The 18041-nt window shown below is 43.2% G+C and overlaps 1 protein-coding gene across 1 annotated transcript in view; it reads left to right on the top strand.

Annotated features, from left to right (window-relative positions):
* fam49ba (family with sequence similarity 49 member Ba) overlaps positions 1–18041 on the top strand; it is a 75231-nt gene that overhangs the window by 17545 nt on the left and 39645 nt on the right. The gene's annotated exons all lie outside the window — the stretch shown is intronic.

Below are 18041 nucleotides of genomic sequence, written 5' to 3'. Positions count from 1 at the left end.
TTGAAAACAGAAATACCTTATTTACTTAAGTATTCAGACCTTTTGTTATGAGACTCGAAATTGAGCTCAGGTGCGTCCTGTTTCCATTGATCATCCTTGAGATGTTTCTACAACTTGATTGCAGTCCACCTGTGGTAAATTCAATTCATTGGACATTATTTGGAAAGGCACACACCTGTCTATATAATGTCCCACAGTTAACAGTGCATGCCAGAGCAAAAATCAAGCCATGAGGTCGAAGGAATTGTCCGTAGACCTCAGAGACAGGATTGTGTCGGGGCACAGATCTGGGGAAGGGTACCAAAACATTTCTGCAGCATTGAAGGTCCCCAAGAACACAGTGGCCTCCATCGTCCTTAAATGGAAGAAGTTTGGAAACACTAAGACTATTCCAAGAGCTGGCCGTCCGGCCAAACTGAGGGTCCTGGTCAGGGAGGTGACCAAGAACCCGATGGTCACTCTGACAGAGCTCTAGAGTTCCTCTGTGGAGATGGGAGTACCTTCCAGAAGGACAACCATCTCTGCAACACTCCACCAATCAGGCCTTTATGGTAGAGTGACCAGACGGAAGCCACTCCTCACTAAAAGGCACATGACAGCCCGCTTGGAGTTTCCCAAAAGGCACCTAATGTCTCTCAGACCATGAGAAACAAGATTCTCTGGTCGAATGAAACCAAGATTGAACTCTTTAGCCTGAATGCCAAGCGTCACGTCTGGAGGAAACCTGGCACCATCCCTACGGTGAAGCATGGTGGTGGCAGTATCATGCTGTGGGGATGTTTTTCAGCGGCAGGGACTGGGAGACTAGTCAGGATCGAAGGAAAGATGAACGGAGCAAAGCACAGAGAGATCCTTGATGAAAACCTGCTCCAGAGCGCTCAGAAACTCAGACTGGGGCGAAGGTTCACCTTCCAACAGGACAACGACCCTAAGCACACAGCCAAGACAATCCAGGAGTGGCATTGGGACAAGTCTCTGAATGTCCTTGAGTGGCCCGGCCAGAGCCAGACTTGAACCCGATCGAACATCTCTGGATAGACCTGAAAATAGCTGTGCAGCGACGCTCCCCATTCAACCTGACAGGGCTTGAGAGGATCTGCAGAGAAGAATGGGAGAAACTCCCCAAATAGAGTTGTGCCAAGCTTGTAGCGTCATACCCAAGTAGACTCGATGCTGTAATCGCTGCCAAAGATGCAGTAGTTATGTAAATGTGATTAAAGTCAAGGGGTCTGAATACTTTCCGAATGCACTGTATACAGTCCTCACCATATGTATTAACACAGTGAAGCATAAATGTGGCAGTATTTTGTATTTGAGATCAAATGTTTCATATGAGGCGACAGTACAGCATTTCACCTTTTATTTGAGGGTGATGTCATACATATCTGTTTTAATGTTTAGAAATGATATGCATCTAGTTATGCATCTAGTCCCATGTGACGGAATCATAAGTATTTGGACAAGTTGACTTATAGTGTATAAAAGTAGTGAAAAGTTTAGTATTTGGTCCCATATTCCTTGCACGCAATGACTACATCAATCTTGTGACTCTACAAAACTTGATTTGGGTAATGCCTTTTTTTGTGACTATGCATATAAGATGGGGTGTTCATGCGATAATGTGAGATGCACCCTTTCTGGTTTCCGCCCCAATACCCAGTGGCACCCCACAGCACAACCATGCCACCCTGCCGAGCTAACGACTAATTGTAACTTGGACGCTAACGCAACGTGGTGTCTCACTCGTAGAAGTTGGCCGTACGAACAGATCTAGGATAAGTTTCACCCGCCCCCGATACCTTCCCCTAACCATTATGGCGAGAAACCATACTATAGCTGACCTTAGACTAAGGTTGCTGGGGGAGAACAGTATAGATAAGGTCACTGTAAGCCCCACCCCCCCACTAAGGTCTAAGGGGGCAACCTCACCCTACTTCTGGTGTGAAATCACTGGGCAAATCTGGGTCAAGTCTGCTGCTGCAGCTCCCTAGCCTTGCTGCCTGCCTTGCCGAGCACCATGTGACTCCTCAACCCCCCCCCCCCCCACACTTGTGTGTGTGTGAGGAGGAGGATAGGAGGAGGAGGAGGAGGAGGAGGAGGAGGAGGAGGAGGAAGAGGAAGGAAAGAGAGAAAGGGGTGGGTTGTTTCTTCATTGGATGGGCTTGTAGTAGTAGTAGTAGTAGTAGTAGTAGTAGTAGTAGTAGTAGTAGTAGTAGCTGTAGCTGTAGCTGTAGCTGTAGCTGTAGCAGCAGCAGCAGCTTTTTGGGCCAGCTCTCAGCAGGTTGTTTGGGGCTCCATGGATACAGCAGAATGCTGAGTTCCCATCTGAGCCAATAAGAGCGTAGGAATGGGGAGTTGTATTCGAATGAGTGGCCCTCAGTCAAATGTACCCCCCCCCCCCAACCTCTTTATCCCTCCCTAACCCCCCACCGATGGCTCGTGGGTGGGGCTTACAGCAACCTTAATCTATCTATACTGTTCTCCCCCAGCAACAGTAGTTGAAGTGTTTACCTTAAAGATGTGTATGACGGATGGTGGCCTTCTTACGCACGCACACACAACACACACACACACCCTGTCAGTATACATTACTCGCTGCAGGTGAAATTAACTGCAGGTGGCCTGTCCACCCCCCTTTCCCCAGTAGAACACACTAAAGGTGTAATCCCATCTCATGCCTTCAGAAAGTATTCAAACTCCTTGACTTTTTCCACATTTTGTTGTGTTACATACTGAATTTAAAATGGATTAAATTGAGATTTTGTGTCACTGGCCTACACACAATACCCCATAATGTCAAAGTGGAATAATGTTTTTTGAATTTTTTACAAATTAATGAAAAATAAAATGCTGAAATGTTGAGTCAATGGCAGTTCAGTAGTAAATATTTGCTTAACAACTCACATAAGTTGCGTGGACTTGTATAACATTATTTTTGAATGACTACCTCATCTCTGTACCCAACACATACAATTATCTGTAAGGTTCCTTAGTCGAGCAGTGAATTTCAAACACAGATGCAACCACAAAGACCAGGGAGGTTTTCCAAAGCCTCGCAAAGAAGGTCACCTATTGGTAGGTGGGTCAAAATAAAAGCCGACATTGAGTATCCCTTTGAGAATGGTGAAATTATTTATTACACTTTGGATGGTGTATCAATACACCCAGTCACTATAAGGATACAGGCGTCCTTCGTAACTCAGTTGCCGGAGAGGAAGGAAACTGCTCAGGGATTTCACCATGAGGCGAATGGTGACTTTAAAACATTTACAGAGTTTAATGGCTGTGATAGGAGAAAACTGAGGATGGATCAACAACATTGTAGTTACTCCACAATACTAACCTAAATGACAGAGTGAAAAGAAGGAAGCCTGTACAGAATAACAAATATTCCAAAACATGCATCCTGTTTGCAATAAGGCACTAAAGTAAAACTGTAAAAAATGTGGCAAAGAAATTAATTTCATATCCTGAATACAAAGCGTTATATTTGGGAAAAATCCAACACAACACATCACTGAGTACCACTCTTCATATTTTAAAGCATGGTGGTGGCTGCATCATGTTATGGGTATGCTTGTCATCGGCAAGGACTAGGGAGTTTTTTAGGATAAAAAGAAACGGAATAGAGCTAAGCACAGGCAAAATCCTAGAGCAAAATCCAGTTCAGTCTGCTTTCCAACAGACACTGGGAGACAAATTCACCTTTCAACAGGACAATAACCTAAAACACAATGCCAAATATACACTGGAGTTGCTTACCAAGACGACATTGAATGTTCCTGAGTGGCCGAGTTACAGTTTTGACTTAAATCGGCTTCAAAATCTATGGGAAGCCTTGAAAATCGCTGTCTGGCAATGATCAACAACCAACTTGACAGAGCTTGAAGAATTTTCAAAAGAATGTGTAAATATTGTAAAATCCAGGTGTGCAAAGTTCTTAGAGACTTACCCTGAAAGACTCACAGCTGTAATCGCTGACAAAGGTGATTCTAACATGTATGGACTCAGGGGGTTGAATACTTATATAATCAAGATATATCATTGTTTTTATTTTTCATATATATTTTTTGACCAATGTTATAATTTTTCTTCCACTTTGACATTACAGAGTATTTTGTGTAGATTGTTTACAGAAAATGACAATTCAATCAATTTTAATCCCGCCTTGTGGAAGAAGTCGAGGAGTTTGAGCTTTCTGAAGGCACTCTATGTTTTTTGTCCCCCCACTTTGGTTCTGAAATCACCATCACCCACTAATTAACTTGTCATTTTTGCAGATGAAGTGTTTGAGCTAGTAATGTAACAATATTTATCGTTAACAAATTAGCTATGACGTAGCCAATGAATATATAGCACAACTTAGGATTTCTCCCCCATCTCAAAATCGAATGGTTTTGAGCGTTGGAAGTTTTTAGTGAGCTTTTGTCTCCTCCCGTTTTGGCCATGCAGTGCGCCTCGCAAAGTGATTGCTGTCCTCATTATGAAATTATGAACTTTAACCTGTATATCAAAAAATGACCACACTGATTGTTTAAAGCAAAACTACTATTGCCATTCAGCAGGAATAGCCAGATGAGTTGTGTCTCCGGTAGCTTACTTTTATTCTGGGAAAACACAATTTTCAACAGCGCATACAGTAGATAACAATAACCTAGCATATTACATAGGTTGTCACTCAACTAATAAAGCCTGATATTGTGCAAGCCATTTAAGCATTTGAATGCTGAAGGTGCCGCGCAGATGTGCAAGATCAGGCACAGGCCGCCTACCTCGCGTTGGTCAGCACGCGAAGCTGGGCACAGTGTGCAGTTTATCTAGGCTACTGATATTCCCTAGGGTTGTTTGGCATGCAAAATGAAATCAAATTGTATTTGTCACGATAGATTAAATTAGATGAGTTTATTAGTCACATGCACAGGGCTGCAGATGTGATTGTAGGGTGCAGGTGCAGGTCAAAAAGAGAACAATTAAAAATAAATGTATAATAAGATTTACAACTGTAACAATGATAAATATCCATTGGGGGGTGGTGGCAGGTTAAATGTCCATAGGGAGAGAAGCAGGTAGCTGACTAGTGGTGGCTATTCAGCAGCCTGATGGTCTGGGGGTAGAAGCTATTGGCCAGTCTGACAGTTTTTGCCATGATGCTCATATACTGCCTGCGTTTGAGTGATGGAAGCATGGAGTACAGGCCATGGTGGCTGAGGTCCTTGATGATCTTCTTGGCCATCCTGCGACACTTGGTGTTGTAGGTGTCCTGGAGGACAGGCAGTGTGCACCCAATGGTGCGTTCGGCAGAGCGTACCACCCTCTGTAGAGCCTTGCGGTCAGCGGCGGGGGAGTTGCAGTACCAGGCTGTGATGCAGCCCAACAGTATGCTCTTGATGGTGCACCTGTAGAACGATGTGTGGGCCCTCGGGAACAGGCCTAATTTCGAGGCTCTAATGGCTGCCAAAGGTGCTTCAACAAAGTACTGATTAAAGGGTCTGAATACTAATTTTTTATACATTTGCAAAAATGTCAACCTGTTTTTGCTTTGTCGTTATGGGGATTGTGTGTAGATTGATGAGGAAAAACAACAACAATTTAATCAATTTTAGAATAAGGCTGTAATGTAACAAAATGTGGAAAAAGTGAAGGGGTCTGAATACTTTCCGAATGCACTGTACAATTATCTGTAAGATCCCTCAGTCGAGCAGTGAATTTCAAACACTTATGGCTTGGGGGTAGAAGCAGTTCAGGGTCCTGTTGGTACCGCTTGCCATGCGGTAGCAGAGAGAACAGTCTGGCTTGGGTGGCTGGAGCCTTTGAAAATGTTTTGGGCCTTCCTCTGACACTGCCTGGTATACAGTTCCTGGATGGCAGGGAGCTTGGCTCCAGTGATGTACTGGGCAATACGCACTACCCTCTGTATTGCCTTGCGGTCAGATGCCAAGCAGTTGCCATACCAAGCGTTAATCAGCCAATCAAAATACTCTCGATGGTGCAGCTGTATAACTTTATGAGGATCCTGAGGTGTAAGAGGCATTGTCGTGCCCTCTTCATGAATGTGTTGGTGTGTTTGGTCCATGGTAGAGCCCTAGTGATGTGGAACCCGAGGAACTTGAAGCTCTCGACCCGCTCCACTACATCCCGTCGATGTGAATGGGGGCGTGTTCGGCCCTCAGTTTTCTGTAGTCCACGATCAGCTCCTTTGTCTAACTGATGTTGAGGGAAAGGTTCTTGTCCTGGCACCACGCTGCCAGGTCTCTGACCTCCTCCCTATAGGCTGTCTCATTGTTGTCGGTGATCAGGCCGACTTGTCGATCAATGACTGTCAACACAGTTACTTGCTTAGTTCGACACTGAAGGAGACAAAAGTCAAAATAGATTAGGTATTTTCGGAAGGTAGAAAGAAGGTCATATGAACCCCCCAAAATAGTGAACCAGCGATTCGTAATGTTTGAATCGATTTTCTGACCGATGCATGCTACATTTGGATCGGATTGGGTTCCGGGGACCGATGCAGTCGTATATTAAATATTTAAATCTGGGACCGATTGCATACTTAGTACAGACTATTGTAGGAATCTCACAGGTCTGTCTTGTTGGCGTTATGCAGTGTAACTTAAGTCAGATGCCCTGTCGTTTTCCCTGATGCAAATCCATTTTTTTCATTCAAGCTTTGCTAACATCCTGTTTCTGATTTGTTTTTGGTCCATCATAAAATGCAGTCCGTGTTGAAACGAAAGAAAATACATCTTGGTTCTGCATCTTCTTTTTTTTCTGAATATGAAGACTTACTATTGTGGTTGAAGGGATGAACTCATAAGGAATTAGAAAGTTTTAGGCTATTATTTGGGGAGAGAAATTGTCACGCCCTGGCTCTGGGGACTCTTAAATGTTGAGCCAGGGTGTGGATTTTCCATGTTTAGTTTTCTGTGTTTTTTGTTCTAGATCGTTTAGTTCTATGTTGGCCAGGGTGGTTCCCAATCAGAGGCAGCTGTAGCTCGTTGTCTCTGATTGGGGACCATACTTAGGCAGCCTGTTGGCACCAGTTAGTTTGTGGGATCTTGATCCGTAAAGGTTTGGTGTGTGTAACCTCAGGACTTCACGTATCGTTTCGTTTTGTTGTTTTGTTCGTGTATTGTGTATCAATAAAGATGTACGCTTATCACGCTGCGCCTTGGTTCCACGAGTCATCAGTCAACGTTCGTGACAGAAATATGATTGTGCATCTAGTAATTACAGCTCTTTAAAAGTATTTTTGTGGTAGTTGAAGAACTATGTACAGTGAGGGAAAAAAGTATTTGATTGCCCACTGACAAAGGCATGATCAGTCTATCATTTTAATGGTAGGTTTATTTGAACAGTGAGAGACAGAGTAAGAACAACAAAAATCCAGAAAAACGCACGTCAAAAATGTTATAAATTGATTTGCATTTTAATGAGGGAAATAAGTATTTGACCCCTCTGCAAAACATGACTTAGTACTTGGTGGCAAAACACTTGTTGGCAATCACAGAGGTCAGACGTTTCTTGTAGTTGGCCACCAGGTTTGCACACATCTCAGGAGGGACTTTGTCCCACTCCTCTTTGCAGATCTTCTCCAAGTCATTAAGGTTTCGAGGCTGACGTTTGGCAACTCGAACCTTCAGCTCCCTCCACAGATTTTCTATGGGATTAAGGTCTGGAGACTGGCTAGGCCACTCCAGGACCTTAATGTGCTTCTTCTTGAGCCACTCCTTTGTTGCCTTGGCCGTGTGTTTTGGGTCATTGTCATGCTGGAATATCCATGGCCCCGTCCATCGTCCCTTTGATGCGGTGAAGTTGTCCTGTCCCCTTAGCAGAAAAACACCCCCAAACATAATGTTTCCACCTCCATGTTTGACGGTGGGGATGGTGTTCTTGGGGTCATAGGCAGCATTCCTCCTCCTCCAAACACGGCGAGTTGAGTTGATGCCAAAAAGCTTGATTTTGGTCTCATCTGACCACAACACTTTCACCCAGTTCTCCTCTGAATCATTCAGATGTTCATTGGCAAACCTTCAGACAGGCCTGTGTATGTGCTTTCTTGAGCAGGGGGACCTTGCGGGCGCTGCAGGATTTCAGTCCTTCACGGCGTAGTGTGTTACCAATTGTTTTCTTGGTGACTATGGTCCCAGGTGCCTTGAGATCATTGACAAGATCCTCCCGTGTAGTTCTGGGCTGTAGTTTAAGAGCGTTGTGCCAGTAACCGAAAGGTCGCTGGTTCTAATCCCCGAGCCGCCTAGGTGAAAAATCTGTCGATGTGCCCTAATTGCTCCTGTAAGTCAGTCTGGATAAGAGCGTCTGCTAAATGACTAAAATGTAAATGTTATCTCTATAAATGATACCTGGGAGCCAGAAATCTTTCTGACTGAGAGGGGGTCAAATACTTATTTCCCTCATTAAAATGCAAATCAATTTATAACATTTTTGACATGCGTTTTTCTCGATTTTTGTTGTTGTTACTCTGTCTCTCACTGTTCAAATAAACCTACCATTAAAATTATAGACTGATCATGCCTTTGTCAGTGGGCAAACGTACTAAATCAGCAGGGGATCAAATACTTTTTTCCCTCACTGTACGTGTCAGATTCATCTACTGTGTTGTTATTAGGGGTGTGACAACCTGGCTATACTCGTATTCATAATTGTATACATAAATTGATCGAAAACACAGGACGTGTTTTATTTTGCCTATGTAGATGTTGCTGCAGATTAGGAGCAGCGCGTGGCGGTGTGTGTGTCTGTTTGTCCTGTCCTCAAATTGCATGTTTGTTTCAGTTAGAATGGGCATCAGTGTTTTTTCTTCTTTCCCTATTCTCACGTTGCCTTTTAGATATTATGCACATTGATAGCTTGCTAGCAAACATCCTCGCCTTTTGATTGATCATAGTAGCAAGCTAACAGGAGGCAGCAGTAATCTACAGTGCCTTCAGAAAGTATTCACACCCCTTTACTTTTTTTACAGCCTGAATTTAAACTAGATTACATTTATATTTTTGGGTCACTGGCCTACACACAATACCACATATTGTCAAAGTGGAATTGTGTTTTTCAAAATGTTTACAAATTAATAAAAAAAATTAAGCTGGAATATCTTGAGTCAATAAGTATCCAACCCCTTTGTTATGGAAAGCCTAAATAAATTCAAGAGTAAACATTTGCTGATCAAGTCACATAATAAGTTGCATGGACAATAATAGTATTGAACATGATTTTTGAATGACTACCTCATCTCTGTACCCCACACATACAATTATCTGTAAGGTCCCTCTGTCAAACACAGATTCAACCACAAAGACCAGGGAGGTTTTCCAAAGCCCCGCATAGAAGGGCACCTATTGGTAGATGGGTAAAAATAAAAAAAGCAGACATTGAATATCCCTTTGAGCATGGTGAAGTTATTCATTACACTTTGGATGGTGTATCAATACACCCAGTCACTACAAAGATACAGGCATCCTTCCTAACTCAGTTGCCGGAGAGTAAGGAAACTGCTCAGGGATTTTACCATGAGGCCAATTGGGACTTTAAAACTTTTACAGAGTTTAATGGCTGTGATAGGAGAAAACTGAGGATGGATCCACAACATTATGTACTGAACAAAAATATTAACTCAACATTTCAAGATTTTACTGAGTTACAGTTCATATAAAGAAATCAGTCAATTGAAATAAATTCATTAGGCCCTAATCTATGGATTTCACATGACTGGGCAGGGGCACAGCCATAGGTGGGCCTGGGAGGGCATAGGCCCACCGACTGGGGAGCCAGGCCCAGCCAGTCAGAATGAGTTTTTCCCCACAAAAGGGCTTTATTACAGACAGAAATACTCATCAGTTTCATCAGCTGTCCGGGTGGCTGGTCTCAGACGATCCCGTAGGTGAAGAAGCCGGATGTGGAGGTCCTGGGCTTGCGTGGTTACACGTGGTCTGCGGTTTTTAGTCTGGTTGGACATACTGCCAAATTCTCTAAAACGACGTTGGAGGCAGCTTATGGTAGAGAATTGAACTTTAATTATTTGGCAACAGCTCTGGTGGACATTCCTGCATCAGCGTGCCAATTGCACGCACCCTCACAACTTGAGACATCTGTAGCATGGTGTTGTGTGACAAAACTGCACATTTTAGAGTGGCCTTTTATTGTCCCCAGCACAAGGTGCACCTGTGTAATGATCATGCTGTTTAATCAGCTTCTTGATATGCCACACCTGTCAGGTGGATGGATTATCTTGGCAAAGGAGAAATGCTCACCAACAGGGATGTAAACAAATTTGTGCACAACAGTTGAGAGAAATAAGCTTTTTGTGTGTATGGAACATTTCTGGGATCTTTAATTTCAGCTCATGAAACATGGGACCAACACTTTACATATTTTGTTTATATTTTTGTTCGGTATAGTTACTCCACAATACTAACATAATTGACAGAGTGAAAAGAAGGAAGCCTGTACAGAATAATTTTTTTTCCAAAACTTGCAACAAGGCACTAAAGGAATAGTGCAAAAAATGTGGCAAAGCAATTCACTTTTTGTCCTGAATACAAAATATTATGTTTGGGGCAAATCTAATACAACACATTACTGAGTACCACTCTCCGTATTTTCAAGCATAGTGGTGGCTGCAGCTTGTTATGCTTGTAATCGTTAAAGAATGGGGAGTTTTTCAGTATAAAAAATAAACAGAATGGAGCTAAGCACAGGCAAAATCCTAGAGGAAAACTTGGTTCACTCTGCTTTCCAACAGACACTGGGACACCTTTTAGCAGGACAATGACCTAAAACACAAGGCCAAATCTTACCAAGAAGACAGTGAATTTCCTGAGTGGCATAGTTACAGTTTTTACTTGAATCTGCTTAAAAATCTATGGCAAGACTTGAAATGGTTGTCTAGCAATGATCAACAACCAATTTGACAGAGCTTGATGAATTTATGAATATAATAATGTGCAAATATTGTACAATCTAGGTGTGCAAAGCTCTTAAAGACTTACCCAGAAAGACCCACAGCTGTAATAACTGCCAAAGGTGATTCTAACATGTATTGACTCAGGGGTGTGAATACTTATGTAAATTAGATAGACGCTGTTGCCTTGGCTGCCTCCTTGGCAGTAGTAGCTACTCTCTTGGTGTTCACAATTCTTCATCATCATTACACTATTGTTCTAAATTCAATCATTCTCTTCACCCTCTTCATAATTTTTGCCAGCGCTCGCCCATATGGTCATATGCGTTTGTGAGTATTCATAGCAACGGCTTCGTTTGGACTGCTCAATGACGAGACATGATAGAGCTGTTAACTGACATTAGCTAGCTACTTTTTGTCACTCTAAACTCTGACAAACAACTGTAACCTTTGATTGGTAGCAGATAATTATGTTCTGATTCCAGATTTGAATAGCAGAGAAGTAGACCAAGATGTCACACACTCTAAGTTTCTGTCTAACTTGTTGGGAAAGTGGTCGGAATTTCAGTTGTTTATAAAAAGTTAAAGGAAATGTTTTTTTGTTTTTTTTCTGGGGGGAATGGATCAGCTTAATATTGCAGATAGATTGTATCTTCTATCAATGTAATTGTCTGCATCACTTCCAATCCCCCATGTTTTTTTAAATATATATACTCCCCTTTATTACTTTTCAACCCCACCTTCCTTTCCCTACTTGGAGTAAATTAGTGAACAACAATGCCCAGGCCTCTACTTCCGGTCTATACTTACTATGTACACCTTATTGTCACGCTCTGGCTCCGGGACTGTGTATTTTGAGCCAGGGTGTGTTCATTTGGTTGTGTTTGGTATTGGTTGTGTTGTGTTTCCTTGTTTGGTCGTGTGACTCCCAATCAGTGGTAACGAGTGTCAGCTGTCGGCTCGTTATCTCTGATTGGGAGCCATATTTAAACTGTCAGTGTTCACCTTAGTGTTGTGGGTTTTTGTTCCTTGTCAGTCATTGTAACTGAGGACTTCACGATTCGTCATTGTTTGTTGTTTTTTTGTAGTGAGTACTTTAATTTAATAAAGTCATGTTCGCTCAACGCGCTGCGTTTTGGTCTCCCTCATTAGACGATCGTGACAGAAAAACCCACCTTAACCAGATCAAGCAGCATGAAGAAGAGAGAGGATGGACTTGGGAGCAGTTGAGTAGGAGTCTCGACTGGGCCAAGCCAAGAGAAGAGGAGAGAGGTTGGACTTTGGAGCAGTGGGGTGATAGTCTGGCGAGAACGATGGAGGCCTGGTCCACGAAGAGGAGAGAACCCCAGAAATTTTTTAGGGGGGGGCTCACGACGTCGGACCAGCAGGAGGCCGCGATAGAGCGGTCCAGTGGGTTGCCGGAGGAGGCCGCCGGGTTACGGGGGCCACTGGTCGAAGAGGGGATGGAGGAAGTAGAGGCACGGCGAGAGGTACTGGCGTGTGTTGCCAGTCCGGTCCGGCCCGTTCCAGATCCCGGTGTAGGGCCAGTGGTGTGTGTCCCCAGTACAGTCCGGCCCATCCAAGCTCCCCGCACCAAGCCAGTGGTGTGCGTCGTCAGCCCTGTCCGGCCCGTTCCTGCTCTCCGCACCAAGTCTATGGTGCGTTTCGTCAGCCCTGTCCGGCCCGTTCCTGCTCTCCGCACCAAGTCTGTGGTGCGCGTCGCCAGCCCAGTCCGGCCCATCCAAGCTCCCCGCACCAGGTCAGTGGTGCGCGTCGTCAGCCCGGTCCGGCTCAGTCCTGCTCCCCGCACCAAGACAAGGGTGCGAGTCGTCAGCCGGGTTCAGCCTGTTCCTGCCACTCGCACTAAGTCAAGGGTGCGAGTCGTCAGCCGGATTCAGCCCATTCCTGCTACTCGCACCAAGCCAAGGGTGCGAGTCGTCAGCCGGATTCAGCCCATTCCTGCTACTCGCACCAAGCCAAGGGTGCGAGTCGTCAGCCGGATTCAGCCCATTCCTGCTACTCGCACCAAGCCAGGGATGCGAGTCTTCAGCCTGGTGAGGCCTGTTCCGGCTCCACGCACCATGCAAAGGGTGCGTATCGTCTGCCAGGTCCGGTCCATTCCTGCCTCACGCGCCAAGCCAGGGGTGCGCGTCGGCAGTCCTGATCCAGCTAACTGGGTCAGATCGGACTGGGGGCACTACGGGGGGATTGTAGTAGGGTGGTCAAGCCCGGAGCCGGAGCCGCCTCCGAGGAGCAATACCCACCCAGCCCTTCCCTATTTGGGGTGTAGGCGCGGTCGGAGTCCGCGCCTTTAGGGGGGGGTACTGTCACGCTCTGGCTCCGGGACTGTGTATTTTGAGCCAGGGTGTGTTCATTTGGTTGTGTTTGGTATTGGTTGTGTTGTGTTTCCTTGTTTGGTCGTGTGACTCCCAATCAGTGGTAACGAGTGTCAGCTGTCGGCTCGTTATCTCTGATTGGGAGCCATATTTAAACTGTCAGTGTTCACCTTAGTGTTGTGGGTTTTTGTTCCTTGTCAGTCATTGTAACTGAGGACTTCACGATTCGTCATTGTTTGTTGTTTTTTTGTAGTGAGTACTTTAATTTAATAAAGTCATGTTCGCTCAACGCGCTGCGCTTTGGTCTCCCTCATTAGACGATCGTGACACTTATGGACAGAGTTAATTTTACAATAATTCTATTATATATATATATATATATATATATATATATATATATATATATATATATATATATATATATATAATAAGTATATAGGTTGTATGTTGGGAGCTTTTGGGAAAGAGCACAGTTAGAAAGATATGGCATATAGAAGCAAACCGGATGGACATCATGAAAATGATCGGAGAGGTTGAGAGTAGAAGAAGTTCAGGAGCAATATATATATATATTGCTCCTGAACTTCTTCTACTCTCAACCTCTCCGATCATTTTCATGATGTCCATCCGGTTTGCTTCTATATGCCATATCTTTCTAACTGTGCTCTTTCCCAAAAGCTCCCAACATACAACCTATATACTTATTATGGACACAGTATGCTTACATTATTAGCTATCTTTGTTATTATTTGTTGTTATTTGTTATTAGTCCCATCCTTCAACTCTATTCAATACCTCCCATCTATCTCTCAACACCATCCATATAGGATTTCTATTTGCCATATATATTTCAACCGTACTGTGATGTTTTACAAAAGTTCTGAACCTTTCTATTCTCATTGGGAAAAGGAAATGTTGTTGATGTGGTTAGTAAAATAGCTGTATCGCAAGCCCAATTAATAAGAAGTATGTTGAAAAGCTAAATGATAAAGACACAGCCACCCACTTCTGACCCTTCCAAAGCATGTGTTGGTAGTCTAACACCATGGATTAATGAGATGATGTAGCTGCTGCCTTACAGCCAAATGCTAGAAATGAAGCTAATTGAGTGTTTTGCCCTGTGTTGCTAAACTGGCTAACTGCAGTTGCTTGGATTAGCGTTAGCCAGTCCCATAGGCTAGGCCAGGGGGGGTTAAGTCTTGGCAAATCCCTTATCTCTAAGTAACCCAAACACAAAACTTCCCCCTTACTCCAAACTCCCCCATATGCCACTGAAGCCTGTGATCTGGCCTTAGGGATGACGTAAGTAAGGGTGGCTGACACTTTGGTGAGGTCCCAGGGAGGCAAACAGGTTTTGTGGATGGCAGCTAACGGTTCTAGGTTATTGTTATTTTTCCCCCAATGGAATTTGATTTACTACTACTACTAGAGATATACCACTAAGGGCTATTTGTGTGTGGAAATGTTACAGAATACACCTTTAACCATTAATCCAGAAGTATGTTTACGTGCCAGCTCACTGTTCAATGGGGCCTAATTCAAAGAGATGTGTCAATTGACTTGATGTGATAACTAGAATCAAAATGGAATTGAATCCAACTCCGGTATATCTCATGTAGCATTCAATATCAAAAGAAAGAAGATTTGACTTGTAGAATGAGTGCACATATCAGGAGAAAGGAGATGTTATTGGGTTGTAGACCACTGGTTTAGACCTTTTCTGCATTAGACTTTTCCTGACTGACAGCTAGGGGGCAGTAAAGGACTGAAGGAGAGGCCAGAGTGAGCAACCTTCCTGCTACTCAGCAGTTACCCATTAGTCATACACTACCGTTCAAAAGTTTGGGGTCACTTAGAAATGTCCTTGTTTTCCATGAAAACATACATGAAATGAGTTTGAGTAGGAAATATAGCAAAATGCATAGGAAATGTAGTCATTGACAAGGTTAGAAATAATGATTTTTAATAGAAATAATAATAATTTCTTTAGACATTTTAGTAATTTAGCAGACACTCTTATCCAGAGCGACTTACAGTTAGTGAGTGCATACATGTTTCATACTGGCCCACCGTGGGAATCGAACCTACAACCCTGGCGTTGCAAGCGCCAAATGTTCTTTGTGATCCGAACACCTCAAACTTTGATTTGTTTGTCCATAACACTTTTTTTTCCAATCGTTCTCTGTCCAGTGTCTGTGTTCTTTTGCCCATCTTAATCTTTTATATTATTGGCCAGTCTGAGATATGGCTTTTTCTTTGCAACTCTGCCTAGAAGGTCAGCATCCCGGACTCGCCTCTTCACTGTTGACGTTGAGACTGGTTATTTTGCGGGTACTATTTAATGAAGCTGCCAGTTGAGGACCTGTGAGGCGTCTGTTCCACAAACTAGACACTCTTTGTCCTCTTGCTCAGTTGTGCCACGGGGCCTCCCACTCCTCTTTCTATTCTGGTTAGAGCCAGTTTGCGCTGTTCTGTGAAGGGAGTAGTACACAGCGTTGTACGAGATCTTCAGTTTCTTGGCAATTTCTCTCATGGAATAGCCTTCATTCCTCAGAACAAGAATAGACTGACGAGTTTCAGAAGAAAGGTATTTGTTTCTGGCCATTTTGATTCTGTAATAGAACCCACAATTGCTGACGCTCCAGATACTCAACTAGTCTCAAGAAGGCCAGTTTAATTGCTTCTTTAATCAGCACAACAGTTTTCAGCTGTGCTAACATAATTGCAAAATGGTTTTCTAATGATCAATTAGCCTTTTAAAATGATAAACTTGGATTAGCAAACACAACGTGCCATTGGAACACAGGACTGATGGTTGCTGATAATGGGCCTCTGTACGCCTATTCCATTAAAAATCAGCCGTTTCCAGCTACAATAGCCATTTACAACATTAACAATGTCTACACTGTATTTCTGATCAATTTGATGTTATTTTAATGGACAAAAAAATGGCTTTTCTTTGGAAAACAAGGACATTTCTAAGTGACCTCAAACTTTTGAACGGTAGTGTACATACCGATGGACTATGTTTGTCTGGCTTTGTAGTCACCAAGCTAGCTCAATCTACCTGGCTCCTATCCCAAATCCACATGGAGTCAGTGGGTGTATCCCAAATGGCACACTATACCCTTTATAGTGCACTACTTTTGACCAGGGCCCATAGGGTTCTTTTCAAAAGTAGTGCACCATATCGGGTTTGGGAATGTAAGGGGTGGACTTCGACTTTGTAATTACCCATCACATAAGATAGTCAGTCTTAGTTAAGTCATCGATGGGCAGCCCAAACCCTCACCCCCCTCCTGGGTGCAGGTTTTTTTGTTGTTGTTGATTCAAATAACCAATTTATCATCAATCTTTGATTATTTGAATCAGCTGTGTAGTGCTGGAAACATGCACAGGATCGAGTTTGGGAAACCCTGGTCTATAGTACCACTTCGGGGGGGGGTGTATACCCCCAAAAAGTGGCCTTATAAATATTGGCGTAGAAAAATTAGCATTGTTACACCCTCTGTTATGAAACAGAGTTTGATTTATTGATCATTTGTAGTCATCTGGAATGTTTTTCAAATGTAAACAGAAGCCATAGTACCTTAGAACTACATGATTACAGGTAGTCTCAATAATATACTGCATAGGCTATGGCCTGGCACCACACCCGAATAGAGCATTGTTTTCTCTTTATATAGAAAATGGACTGTTGGATTGTAATTTGGTCACATGCACAGGGTCGCAGATGTAGTTGCAGTGTGCAGTGAAATACTTAAGCTCCGAGCTCCAACAGTGCAGGTGTGAGTGATGCCAATTACCAGTTGAATGTAGACACAAATATTATACTTTTTATATAACACCTTTTCTGAAATATTGTATTAAAATATGCAAATGAAGTAATATACCGCCAACTCACCTTTCTGTACTTTTCTTCATTAACATGTCAACTTCATAACAAACACTGGGTGACAGGTGTGAGTGGCAAAACAAGCTCTGTAAGCCCTTTAAAAATATATATATATATATATATTACTAAAAAGTGTTATTTGACACTTGGCATCATACTCTAATGGAAAAAACAATCATCCAATTTCCTACATTCACTGGTAAAATAAAGTTTACCCTCCAAAATATATACCTTAAGGATAATTAGGAACATGCTTTGATTTAGTAAATTTTTTCTCTGGTTGAACTCCCATTGGAATTGCCCCAATAGTCAACTTGGCTTCAACTCCTTCCCATCAAGTTCATGGGGTAGACTGTGTTTGTGTGTGTGTTTTTGGTTTTACCATCCTTGTGGGGATAGTAAAACAAGGAACATGTTGGACAAGTGGAGACATTTCGCCGGTCCCCACAAGGAAAAAGGCTATTTTAGGCTTAGTGATTTGGGTTAGGGTTAGGGTTAGGGATTAGGTTTAGGGTTAGGGAAAATAGGATTTTGAATGGGAATCAATTGTTTGGTCCCCACAAGGATAGTAAAACAAACGTTTGTGTGTTTGTGTGTGTGTGTTTATATTTATGTGTAGCATGCTTTAGAGATGAGTTTTTAGGAAATGGGTTTGGATCATGCCCAGCCTTGGTACAGTCATGTAATGTGGCCAGTTATTGTAATACGATTACCAGTATTGTGTGTGTGTGTGTGCGGCATGTTGATACAACAGAAGAAACAAAGTCAGAACCAGTTCAGCCAGCAGCAGAGTGAGTGTTTTAGGGCTGGGGGTACAGTCCCAATGTGTTAGGGTTTGAGCAACAGCCTGCAGACTCAGTAGCTCTCCAGGAGAACAGTTGACCATCCCTGGGTTAAG

This window comes from Coregonus lavaretus (assembly GCF_964263955.1).
Source record: "Coregonus lavaretus genome assembly, chromosome: 23".
In the NCBI taxonomy this organism is placed as follows: domain Eukaryota; kingdom Metazoa; phylum Chordata; class Actinopteri; order Salmoniformes; family Salmonidae; genus Coregonus; species Coregonus lavaretus.
The sequence above is the reverse complement of the archived record's forward strand: the minus strand, read 5'-3'. Positions and strand labels throughout refer to the sequence as shown.